A 13,707-nucleotide genomic window follows, 5' to 3' on the forward strand; every position below is an offset into this window, starting at 1 on the left:
GTATAGTGGATAGAGCACCAGCCCAAGAACTGGGTATAAATCTGTCTCAGATACTTAGTAGCTCTGTGATCCTGGGAAAGTAACTTAACCATTGTTGGCCTCAGTTTCCTCATCTAGAAAATGGGGATAATAATCCTGGATTGTTATGAGAATAAAATCGGATAATATTTATAAAGTACTTCACAAACTTTAAAGGGGTATATAAATACTAGTTATTATTATCACCATCATCTTTAATCACTATTTGTCTCAGCCTAGTGGTGCCTGGCAGAGAGACTTCCTAAATCAAAAATCATAGTCTAGAGCTGGAAGGGATGTCTGAAGCTTTAGATATGATCAGGTCGAGCTCCCTTATTTTATGGATGGGGAAACAGACCTGGGGAGGCTAAGTTACTTGCCCAGTATCTCACAGGTAAGTGGTAGAATTAGGATGCAAACTTACTCCACATTATTCCTATTTTCTAATAAGTCACTATGAGAACAAACCATTTCATTCTATAGTGAGAGATTATCATGGTTTTTATCAGTAATGTTTTTAATTAAATTAAATTTGCTAACCTAATCATAAACAAAGAAGATTAGAAAGGTTAGTGCAAGTTACAGAAGGCAGAATTGACATCGACAAATGTTTACCATTTGCTAATTACCAGGAGGCATCATGATATCATAAAAAAGATACTGTCCTTAGAGACAGGTATGACCTGAGTCCTTTGCTACCTCCTAGCAATGTAACCCTGGCCAAATCACTTACGTCTCTGACTTTGTTTTCTCACCTGTAAAACAAGGGAATAATAGTTTAATAGATAACATCTCTGATCTAGGGCTGGAAGGGAAGTCTGAAGATAGTCCAACTCTCTTTTTTTTAAATAAATGAAGAAACTGAGTCTCAGGGAGTTTAAGTGTTTTACCCCAAATCCCACAGGTGATATCAGATTGCCTACTATGTGTAAGCACTTAATGAATAAAAATAGCCATTACCAAGATTAACACTTTTATTTTAAATTTTATTTTATTTTTTATTATGATGATTATTTTAGAACAATATAACTTTTACTTTGATTTATCCAGATCCCTCATTTCCGAATTTTTCAAAATTGATTGGGATCCTGTATCAAAGTTATTTTGCTTCTACTCAGCGCTAAAATGATTCAGCATTCCCAACTCCAGCTCATGTGATTGTGATTCTCTCGTGCCCAGTTGGCCCATGACCGTAGCCTGATGCAGTCATTTTCTTATATTTGGAATTAAGGGTCTAGAAAAAGAGTATGTCATTTGCTGTGAATAGACAGTCAGTCAGTCAGCAAGTGCCTGCTATGTGGTAGACACCAGTGATTTAAAACAAAAACGTTTCCTGACTTCAATGATCTTACATTCTATCACATTTCTCTGGCACTACTATCCTAATTTCCACTATCACCAACTAGTAAGTTCTCCAGAGCATGGCCACCATACTCCCTAAGATATGATGTGGCTTTTTTGCTTGGCTCTTTGTATACAAAACCTTGAATCTGTGTTGTGTCTGTTTGTGGCTTCCAATGTGTGTATTACCATCAGTTAATCCAGGGATGTTGCTAGGATGCTGACAGCAGGATGTCATATCCAAAATTTAAAATCCTCTTCAAATGAACGTGCTGTGGCCCATTTTCCCAGAGTTAGGCTGCTACATCTCTCCTTCAGGGTTCTGTGGGGACCCTGAGAGATTTGGGGAGCCTCATTTCCACTGCCATGGGCTCAAGTTCCAACCTGTTGTGTTTTTTTCCCACATTCCCCTCTAGTGACTGATTTGCAGTCCAGTTCCATTTACCTGCTTAATATCAATTAACTGTTACAAGGAGATATTTACTTTGAAGATATATCGATAACAAAAGTACAAACATTTCCTTCAACACCTCTGGGGCGTGTTTTCCCCTATAGTCCCTCAGTCTCTGGGGAGAGTGGGCTCAGATTCAGCACAGTTTCTAAGTAACATCAATCCTGACAAATTCTCTTCCAGATGCAGCATGACTTCTGGAGGAATGCTCATCTCATCCACCTGGCCCCAAAGGTCACTCATTCTTTTTAGGGGTATCCATGTTGGGTTGACTGCAGAACTCCAAATCGATTCAAAGTCCTGGACTCCTGCGCTCAGGTTGCTTGCTCTCTTAACCTCTCTAAATTCACAAGGTTGATTGAAACCTCTAATTGCTTCACCTAAAACAGAAAAGAATAAAAGGCAAGGCGAAAGGGTCAAGGCCTATTTTTGTGGGCCAACATGTCAGCCTCTGGTCTTCCTGGCTCCAGACCCAGCCCTCTATCTACTGAGCCATCTAGCCCCTCCTAGGGGTTCAAATCTGGCTTCAGACACTCATGAGCTGTGTGGCACTGGGCAAGTCACTTAACCTCTGTTTGCCTTAATGCCCTGGACAAGAAAACCCCAGGGATAGCATGGTCCATGGGGTCACAAAGTCAGACACAACTGAACGACAACGTCAGCTTCAGAGGGGGAGAAGTCCCAAGGCCTCTCCCTTTACTGAATTGTCTCTCACAGGATGCCATTAGTGAAGGAGTCAAACAGAGGGAGTATGGCCACAGCAAATGAGACCTCTCAAAGGGGCCCCGGTCCTACCAGTTTGGCGGTAGCCAGCCAAAATGTCTTATTTTGACTATGTGTCTAGAGGACTAAATCCAGCTAGAGAATGTCTGAGCATTCTCCAGAATCTCTCTAAAAAACGTCCGTTACATATAATCAGGATGTTCCCAGAAGTCTCAATGACTGATTCAATCTAGACTTCTGTTCTCACCTGATAAAAAATAATGGTTTTAGCATCTTCAGATCTTATTTTAAACCGAGGTAGGGTGATTTGATTGGCTTACTTAAACAATTCCCTCCCCCGACTCTATTTTTACATCTACTAGAACAGAAATGTTTCTTTTGTCATTTTGTATCCTAGATAAGGAAGGAAAGAAGAGAGGGAAGGAGAGGGGGAGGAAAGAAGGAAGAAAGAAAGCATTTACTGGGTATTTACTGTTTCCAGCACTTTCTTAAGTGCTAGGGATATATAAGATAAGCAAAAAGATGGACAGTTCTTTCCCTCCAGGAGGGCAAGAATTTCTCGTGCCTTCTAGTTGGCAAAGACAATGAAAAGGGGTAGAGGGAGAGATGAAAGGTCTTCGAGGGTGATTTTGAAGACCAGAACTTCAGGAACAGGGCAGGGAGGGGAATGAAGGCAGAGCCCCTCCATAAACATGGAAGCTATAGGAGGAACTCTCCAGTGGGAGAAGGGGGGCAGGCCTTGCTGAGGAATGTTCCAGAGTGAGGAGGCTCCGGGAGGTTCAAGAAGAGAAAGCAGTAACAGCACCATTTTGAAATCCAGAGAGTCAGGACAGGGCAGGCAATCAATCAGTCAGTAAGGAGTATATTGACTTCTTATTTGCTGACCTCATGGAATAGAATTTTAGATCTGGAAGGGAACCTGGAAAATAACATAAACACCTTGAAGGAAAGGAATTTTATTTTCATCCTCAGTGTCCACCACAGTAGGCCCTGACACATAGTAGGTCCTAGGTTTATGCTTGTTGAATTGAATTAGATTAGATCAGGTGGCCCACTCCCACTGTGAAACCATCCCCAGTGAGAGCTCTGGTCCATGAGATCTAAGGTCCAGTTGTAGTTTTTACAGTGATAATGGGTGTAGACTCTTCATATCATTCCCTGCTCCTTATTCTCCACAATGTAGCTTTTGTTTTCACAGAATAGCTTTACTTTGGGAAGTGAGTGGATGGTTTCAGATTGAGTAACAAACACTCAGCATTCTTTCATCATCTGGCCTTAAAAATTAACAACAGGACAGCAGTCGTCAACATTGTTTGTAAGACAGATGTAGGTAGATGATCTTAATTTTTTTTAAAGTTTATTGATGTTTCATGTTATATAATGTTTCATTGAACTTTTGCTCTATCTTACTGGGAGGCAGCCTCCATATCATTCCCCAGCTATTTCCAAACCATGCTGCTTGTACCGAGGTCCTTCTCCTCCTCCCCCTCCCACCAGATCCTGGACTCTACTCCAAGGACTCTGAGAAGTGAGCTTTCGGCTTTCCTTGCTCAGAATTAGGGCTCTATGCCATTTCCAAATCAAGCCATGGAACAGCTCATACCCTACCCCTCTTTTTAGCTTCCTTTATGAGTTGTCTCCTCCCATTGGAATGTAAACTCCAGGGCTAGGTCTCTTGTTTATATTTGCTTTTCTTTCTCTCTTTCTCTCTTTCTTTCTTTCTTTCTTTCTTTCTTTCTTTCTTTCTTTTTCTTTCTTTCTTTCTTTCTTTCACGAGGATGGATTTGAACTCAGGTCCTCCTGACTCGAAGGCTGGAGATCTATCCACTGTACCACCTAGCTGCCTCTCTTACTTATATTTGTATTCCCAGCATTTATCACAGTCTATGTCTGGAGCATAATAAGCACTAAATAAATGCGTTTTCATTCATTCATCCTTGTAAGCATCCACATGTAACCACTTTTTTTTAAACATGAAAATAATTTTCTAATATTCACCTCCTAGCAATGAACCTTTCCTTTTGTTGTTGTTGTTGAATCCTTTCAATCATGTCTGACTCTTTGGGATCCCATTTGGGTTTTTCTTGGCAGAGATACTGGAGTGGTTTGCCATTTCTTTCTCCAGCTCATTTTATAGATGAGGAAACTGAGGCAAACAAGGGTTAAGTAACTTGCCCAGCTAATAAGTGTATGAGGCCAGATTTGAACTCATGAAGGTGAGTCTTCTGTATTGAAGCTCAATGCTCTCTCTATCCCCTGTACCACCTACCTGCCATTCATGTTGCCTCAGTTTACATCTTCCCATATTTCTCTGAATTCCTCATTTCTGTCCTTATTGTACAAAAATATTCTGTTACACTCATATGTTATAGTTTGTTCAGACATTGCCTAAACAATGATTGGGAATCAATTATTTCCATTATTATTATTATTGTTATTTTGCTGTCACAAAGAATACTGCTATGAATATATTGGTTTAAATGGGGTCTTCATTTCTATCTTTGGCCTCCTTGTGGGGTGCCTGCCTAGTAACGGGAGCTCTAAGTCAAAGAATATGAACAGTTTAGTGACTTTTAGGACATAATTCTTTTACTCCGCCATCTTGGTTCTGGCCCCCATTAGGATATAATTCTAAGACAATATTAATTTGACCAGATATAAACTTAATTCTGAGTCCATAATGGTTGCCAGGTGGTCTGACATATTTCATCACATATATCAGGACCAATTTTTCTTCCTTTACCCTTTTTTGTAGCTTAAGACAGTGAATTTACTCATTTTATTTGCTCTCTTATTTAGTCTTTGGTTTCAAGAGCCAATCATAAATATACTCATTCTTCATAGCATTCCCCCTGTCCATGACTTCTTGCCCCTAAGATAACATACTCCTCAGCCTGGTTTTGAAAACCGTCTACAATCTGACTGTAACTTACCTTTCTTGCCTTACCTCACAGTATGCTATATTCCAGCCAAACTGGACTTCGGACAAATCTCCCAATATGGACATTCTATCTCTAGACCCCCTGCTTTTTCACAAGCTGTATGTCATGCCTATACTGTGCTCCTTTCTCATCTCCAGTTCTTAGGATCATGGCACTAACTGGGAATTTGGGCATATGGGGAAAATTTGGTTGAAGGGAGTATAGGGAAGGCAGAAACCTTCACTTGGTTTCTGAGGAAGCTGGCAAGAGCCCTTGCGGCTGATTCCACTGTTGATCCTGGCATCCATTGTGGTTCAGGTTTCCAAAACAGATGGGCAATGTGCCCCAGGTGGATGAAGTCATGCCAGCACAACAGTGCAGGAAGTCAGGCCTTGGGAGAATGACAGCCCAGGGTTAGCCAAGGGAGGGAGATGAGATTTGTTGGGGTGGTTAGAGCCAGCAGCATGGGAGTGGTGGACAGTGACACAGGAGGGGACTGATGGAAGAAGCCACACCTCTCCACATTAGCACCCTGGGCCAAAGACTCATTCACTCCCACGCAGGTATGGCTCTGCTTAGGATCTTCCTCTTCCTTTAAGGCTCAATTCCTGACAGCTCCCCTCTAAAGGCTTCCCCCAAGCCCCTCAGGTGTTAGTTGCTAGTCATATGACTTTTTATTTACTTATCTATATAACTGTTATATTCACAAGCCAGTAGAATGTAATTTAGCTTTTTGACTTCCCATTTTTTGAGCAAGTGTCCTGGTGTCGTCTTGAACACCATTAGCCAGGGGTGGGGAACCTGCAGCCTTGAGGCTGCACTTGAGGACCTAGAAGGCTGCACTTGAGGACCTAGAGGGCCACACATGGCCTGGAGGCCACAGGTCCTCCACCCCTGCATAGGTACTTAGTAAATAGTTGTTGAATTGAATTACAAGAAAGTGTTTATATTGGAAAAAAGTGAAATAAACTTGACTTTCTGCTATCTCTATTTGTGCTTGGTTTGCTTTTAGAAATTGTGGCTTAGCATTTTTGTTTTAGCATTCCCCAAATGAATTTGACAAAACATGTCATGAACTTGTGGACATAAGATCAACAGAATTCATTGTTGCTGTTTCTGTTTAGTCGTTTTCAGTCCTCTCCGATTCTCTGTGACCTGTTTGGGGGTTTTGTGAGTCCTTAACATTGCTTTTTTATCCAGGAAGGGGGAGTAGACATTTGGGATCTATATCTGGGCTTCAGAAGCAAATGATGAAAGAGAAAACAAATAATAAGGGATCAAAGACATGAAATATTGAAAGCCAGCCTCAGAGTTTGGAAGATCTAGGCCCGAGGCTTACCTTGGACATACACACACACACACACACACACACACACACACGCACACACACACACGCGCGCACACACACACACACACACACACACACACACACACCACCTCTATGACCCTGGACAAATCACAACCTCAGTCTCAATTTTCTCATCTGTAAAATGGGGATAATAATACCCCATGCCTCACAGGTTTGTCATGAGGTTCAAATAAGATAACATATATAAAGGATGATGCAAACTTTGAAGCCCCATAAAAATGTTTTATTATTATTATTATTATTATTATTATTTTAAGCTGGAGAGCAGTTGCCGATCTACTTTGATAAAGGTTGTTTTCTCACTGGAATTTCCTCATACCATTGAAATAATTGTGAAGGAGCTGGCCTATTGCATCACCACTAGCATCAGTTGCTGACCAGCTGTCACCAATAGGTAGATAGACATAAGAGACCTCAGCGCGGCAGCACCCCGCTCCGCTACCCCCACCACTGTGCCTGCTTCTGGCTCAGTCCTCTCAGCCATCATCCGGAGAGGTGGCTTCTGCAGAGAATGGACCAACCATCACTACCAACTGTCCCTCCCCAGGCAAACAAGGCAGCCTAGTTAAAGTAGCCAGGTACCCTGAGGGACAGACAGGAGGCTGCATGGGTCAGGCAGTTTAACCACCACAAACCATCCCCTTGACGACCATCTGCCCTCAGACCCTGATGGAGACAGCTCATGATGCTGCATCCAAGAGTCTTGGGAGGAGCAATGCTTCCAGCCTGGTGCTGACAGCCATCATCCTGGGAAGCAGCCCCTGTGGAGCTGCAGCCTGCCAACTGCCCCTTCAGGTGCAACATCTATGGAAGACCCAAAAAAGACAGTTCTCCTCACTGAAGTCCTTGGCAAATGGCTTAAGATTGGAAATTGCTTTGATTTTATCAGTGGAAATGACACTAAAGAGGAAGCATGACCACCTGTTTAGCTGTTATATCCTAAGAAAAATGGGACTTTCCCATTTGACTTGAAGCTGAAACCTCTGATAATGTGTTTTCTACGTTAGAGCATGAGCTCCTTGAGATCAGCCTGTCTTTTTTTTTTTATTTTTCTATTTGTATTCCCAGCTCTTAACCCATTGTGTGTCATAAGTACTTACTAAATGCTTCATTCATTCAATTCATCCATAGGTCAGGTCACAAATCCTAGTACTTTCTATGCCTTGTCTCCAATTAGAAATCTCAAACTCAACCTGCCAGTCAGTCAGTCAGTCAGTCAGTCAGTCAATAAACACATATTAAGTGCCTACAGTGTACCAGCTACTGTGCTAGGGAGACAAAGAAAGACTAAAGAAGTCCATGCCCTTGAGGAGCTCACAATCTAATGTGGGAAACCATGTACAAAGTAGTCATTTACAGGATAAAGAGGAAATAATGAACAAAGACAAGGCATTGGCACTAGAATTAAGAGGGATTGGGAAAGGTTTCCTATAGAAGGTGGGATTTTAGCTGGGACTTGAAGGAAGTCAGGATGCAGAGATGAGGGCAGAGAGGATTCCAAGGATAGGGCCCAGCCAGGGAAAGCACAGGGAGGCCAAGAGATGGAGTATCTTGTTCCAGGAACAGAGAGGAGGCCAGTGTCACTGATTTGAAGAATATATATTGGGAGGAAGGGTTGTAAAGTTCAGATGACTGGAAAGATGGAGAGGAGGGGTGGAGCTCACTTAGGAAAGTCCAAAAGGGAATTCATCTTCCCCCCAGCAATAGGAGGACTGGCCAGTGAGGGCCTAGGCCTTGGAGCAGGAGTGGATTTGCCCTTCCTAGTGAAGTATACAGGGCATTAACAATATTCTCTGCCTGATTCTAATCTAACACATGGAAGATTAGTGAGATTGTCCGGCCAAGAGTAACCTCACTATGGTGAGGAAGAGCCTTTTAATGGAATAAGTTGGAACTTAGTGTGGGTGTGGATGAACTGCCGAGTAGTTGGGGAGCACAGAAAGCGACAACAGGCTCTCTGGCCAACACCCCCATTTGCCCATGAGCCCAACATTCCTGTTTCTTTCGCTTTTATTCTTTCCTGATCTTAGGCAAATTGGAAATTATCCTATTAGGTGAATGAGTTGGAGAGGGGATCGACCAGGTCAGGGCCTTTTGAGCTTTGAAAGGGGTTGAAAGAGCTATCCAAGGTCCTCCACTCCAGTAACCAAAGTGGGCAAATATCCCATTTGACTCAGCCCAAAATGGAATGAGCCGTCGGCAGAGATATCACATCCACCAAGGAGCCAGCCCAGCTGAGCAAGGGAGCTGCTCATCCATTGGGATGCCTACTATGCCCCAAAGTGAACTGAGTGGGGACTTCCTGAAGGATAAAAAGGACGTCCTAGGCCAAGAGGCATAAGCTACATCTCAGGCCCACATATTCCCTACATGAGTGCTTTATGCCTTTATTCTTTAAGCTTGTGCTCACTGCCGCCAGGGACCGCATGTATTCAAGTGCAGATGTCCAGGTTCGAGGGATGTTTTTGTAACTTCTGTCCTCACTTGGTGGTGTAGTTGATAGTTTAGGGTCTGGAGTCTACTAGCGGGACTTCTGGCTTCCAGTCTCCTCTCCAATCCAATCCATCTTCTATATAGCCGTCAAAATAATCTTTGTAAAGCCCATGTTTGGCCAGGTTACTTCCTTAGTTTAGGGACCTTTGGTGGTTCTCTACTGCTGTTGCCTATGCCTGAAACACTACCTCTTTACCCTTCACTCTTAGAATTCTCAATTAACTTAGCTCACATTCCACCTTCTTCATGAAGCCTTTTCAGATCTCCCTAACTGTTAAAATCCTTTGCCTTCTTAAAAAAATCGTGTTTATAGTTATGTTTGCGTGTTGTATTTCCGTGTAGAAGAATGTAAGCTCTTTGAGGGCAGGTACTTAAAAAAATGTTGTCTTTGTATCCCCTGTACCCAGAATAATGCCTGGTACGTGGTTGGTGGTTGTCCTTCCTTCTCGAAGAGGACCAAAATGACATCACGATGTTGGAGTCAAGGTACAGTCTATCAGACTGTGGCTGATCAGACCAATACAAGCTCAGACGGCTCTACCAGAGGTAGAGTACATGTGAACGTTTGGAATGGAGATGTCTCTAAATTTGCGCATCTCGTGTTTCTTTTGAGCTACTGCAATTCTGCTTTGCTCACAGAGCACAGCACTTTCTCTGATAAGGGCACGCCATCTTAGGTAGTGCTTCGTCAGTGTCTCCCATGTCTGACAACTGATCTCCAAGTTCGTCACAGAGACCTTGAGAGTGTGCTTGTATTGCTTCTTCCAACCTCCATATGAGTACTTGCCTCATGTGAATTCCCAGTAAAATAGTCTTTTAGGCAAATGCACATTTGGCATTGAACAATGTGGCTGGCCCTTCAGAGTTGGGCTCTCTGCAGTAGCGTTTGAATGCTTGGCAGTTCAGCTCAAGAAAGCATCTCAGTGTCCAGTATCTTATCCTGCCAGGTGATCTTCAGAATCTTCCTAAGACAATTCAAATGAAAGTGATTGAGTTTCCTGGAATGAAGCTGGTAGACTGTCCAGGTTTCACAGGCATACAACAATGCAGTCAGCACAATGTCTCTATACACCTTCAGTTTAATACTTCTTCTCTCCCACGCTTTCTTTCAGAGCCTCCCAAACACCGAGCCAGCTCTGGCAATGTGTGCACCAACCTCATCATCTATGTGGACAACCCTGGAAGGTGTACTGCCAAGGTGAGTGAACTTATCTACAGCAATCCAAACTTCTCCATTTGCTGGTTCCACATAGGGATGGTGTGGTGCCAGCTAGTAGAGAACCTGTGTTTTCTTTTCTTTTTTTTTAACATTCATATATATTTATGGGATAAAACAAGCATTTCCACAACAGTACAATAAAGACTATTATACATGAAACTGCAAATCTACCATGCACAACTTGCTATTCCTTTCAAATATACAACAAAATTATGATGTAAATTTCTTTTTTTTCTTTTTTTTTCAATTCTCCCCCACCCCGCCCTAGAGATGGCCACCATTAGACACAAATAGGTATATGCAAATAAATACATATATGTAAAATTATTCTATATATACTTCTATTTATCAGTTTTTTCTTTGGATGTAGATGACGTCTTTCTCTACATGGTTTTTATAGTTAATCTGAGTATTTATACTAGTCAGAATAACTTATTCATTCAAAGTTATTCTTAAAACAATATTTCTGTTTTGTTTTTTGGTTAAGCAATTGGGATTAAGTGACTTGCCCAGGGTCACACAGCTAGTAAGTATCAAGTATCTGAGGCTGGATTTGAACTCAGGTTGTCCTGACTCCAAGGCTGGAGCTCTATCTACTACGCTACCTAGCTGCCCCTAAAACAATATTTCTGTTACTGTATATAAAGTTCCTCTTGGTTATGCTCATTTTGCTCTTCATTATTTCATGCAAGTCTTTCCATGTTTTTCTAAGATCATTGAGCTCATCATCTCTTATAGCATAGTATTATTCTATCATAATCATATACCATAACTTGGTCAGCCATTCACCAACTGATGGACATCCTGCAATTTCCAGTTCTTTGCCACCACAAAGAGAGCTGCTATACACATTTTAGAACATATAGGTTCTTTTCCTTTTTCCCTAATCATCTTTGAAAATAGACCTAGTAGTGATATTGCTGTGTCAAAGGGTATTAAACTACCTAACTCTTTGCTCTCCAAAATGGTTGGATCAGTTCACAATTCTACCAACAATGAATTAGTGTCCCAATTTTTCCATGTCTCCTCCAACACTTGTCGCTTTCCACTTCAATCATTTTAACCAGTCTGGTAGGTGTAAAATATCTCAAGGTTGTTTTAATTTGCATTTCTCTAATCAATAATGATTTAGAGCATTTTTTTCATTTGACTGATTGTTTTGATTTCTTCATTGGAAAATTGCCTGCTCATTTCCTTTGACTATTTATCAATTGGGGAATGACTTGTATTCTTATAGATGTAACAAAGTTCTTCATGTATTTCTGATATGATACTTTTATCTGATAAATTGTCTATAAAATTCCCCCCCCCCCATTTTCTTCTTTCCTTCTGATCTTGGCTACATTTGTTTTATTTGTACAAAACCTTTTTAATTTAATGTAATCAAAATTATCCATTTTATACCTAACTTTGCTTTCTATCTCTTTTTTATTTATAAATTGTTTGCCTATCCATATGTCTGGTAAGTACTATGTTCCATGTTCTTCTAATTTTCTTGTAGTCTCTCTCTTTATATCTAAGCCATATATCCATTTTGACCTTATCTTGGTAAATGGTGTAAGATATTGGTCTATGCCCAGTTTCTGCCGTACTGTTTTCCAGTTTTCCCAACAATTTTAACCAAATAATGAGTTCTTATCCCAAAATCTTAGGTCTTTACATTTGTCAGATACAAGGTTATTATGTTTATTTGCTGCTTTAAATTGTATATCTACCCTATTCCATTGATCTACCTTTCTTTTTCTTAGCCAGTACTAGTTTTGATAATATAGTTTAAGAGCTGATACTGCTAAACCTCCTTCCTTTTCATTGTTTTTCTTATTGTCTTTGATATTCTTGTTATTATTTTTTTCTAATTCAGTAAAATAATTTTTTTTGGTAATTTAATTGGGATGGCATTGAATATATAAATTAGTTTAGGTAAAATTGTCATTTTTATTGTATTGGCCCTGCCAACCCATGAACAATTAATATTTCTCCAATTATTTAAATCTGGTTTTATTTGTATAAAAAGTTTTTTAAAAAATACTTTTGTTTACATAGTTCCTGGGTTTGTTTTGGCAGGTGTACTCCCAGGTGTTTTATACTGTCTAGATTTATTTTAAATGGGATGCCTTTTACTCTCTCTTCTTGCATAGTTTTGTTTGTGACATATAGGAATGCTGATGATTTATGTGGATTTACTTTATATCCTGCTACTTTGCTAAAATTATTAATTGTTTCAACTAACTTTTTAGTTGAGTCTTTGGTGTTGTTAGGTCGGGATTAGCACAAGCAGCAGAGAATAGATCCATACTTTGATGCATCTCAGTCTCAGAGGTTGCACTGAGTGCACAATCATCTGTGAACAAAAAACTCATGTACCAACTCTCCCTCCACTTTAGTCTTGGCTTGTAGATTTTTCAAGTTAAATAATTTACCCTCAGTGTCATAGTTGACCTTGACGCTGTTTTCAGCCTCACTGAAGGCATTTGACACCTGTGCTGAAAACATCATGCTAAAAAGCACACAGCCTTATTTCACTCCATTGATAACTGGGAAAGTGTGAGTGTCATCTATTATCTGGAACCCAGCACTTAACAAATGTTTGTTAGATTGAGTTATTCTTTATATTGATTGATTTAATCATTCAGTATCACATGAAATGAAAACTCAAAATTCTTACCACCAACTTTCAGGAATGAAAATGATTCAATAATTTTCTCACTGCTCTTTTAGATACCATATTGAAAACTTCTGGTTTAGGAATCTTGTAGAATTCTGGCTTTTATATACTCTGTAGTATTTTCTCTTTGCAATAGTATAAGCCCTGACCATAGGGACTTGGGTTGCCCAAGCTGCTGAGATACATTTAGAGAGACAAGATCTATGGTCTGGATTGCTCCATTTCACAGGTCCAAGGGAAAGTGATTTCCTGCTTTTGGTGAAGTAGGAAGAAGGCTGTGGCCAGGCACTTCCTTCTTCATACTTCTATCTTCAAGAGTGTTATTTGGTTAGAATCGTATCTGTTCACTATACATGAGGTATTTGTAGTCTGGGGTATAATACTTTTTAGGGGTTCAGGATAAAAGCCACTTTACTTTTTCAAGTCCAAGGGGAAGATAATAGTTTACTGTTAGCCAGCTTAGCTCCCTTCCAGCAAAACATTTATTAAACAAAAGACAATCATGAA

This window comes from Phascolarctos cinereus, unplaced genomic scaffold, assembly GCF_003287225.1.
Source record: "Phascolarctos cinereus isolate Bilbo 61053 unplaced genomic scaffold, phaCin_HiC Scaffold_4;HRSCAF=312, whole genome shotgun sequence".
NCBI classification, from domain to species: Eukaryota; Metazoa; Chordata; class Mammalia; order Diprotodontia; family Phascolarctidae; genus Phascolarctos; species Phascolarctos cinereus.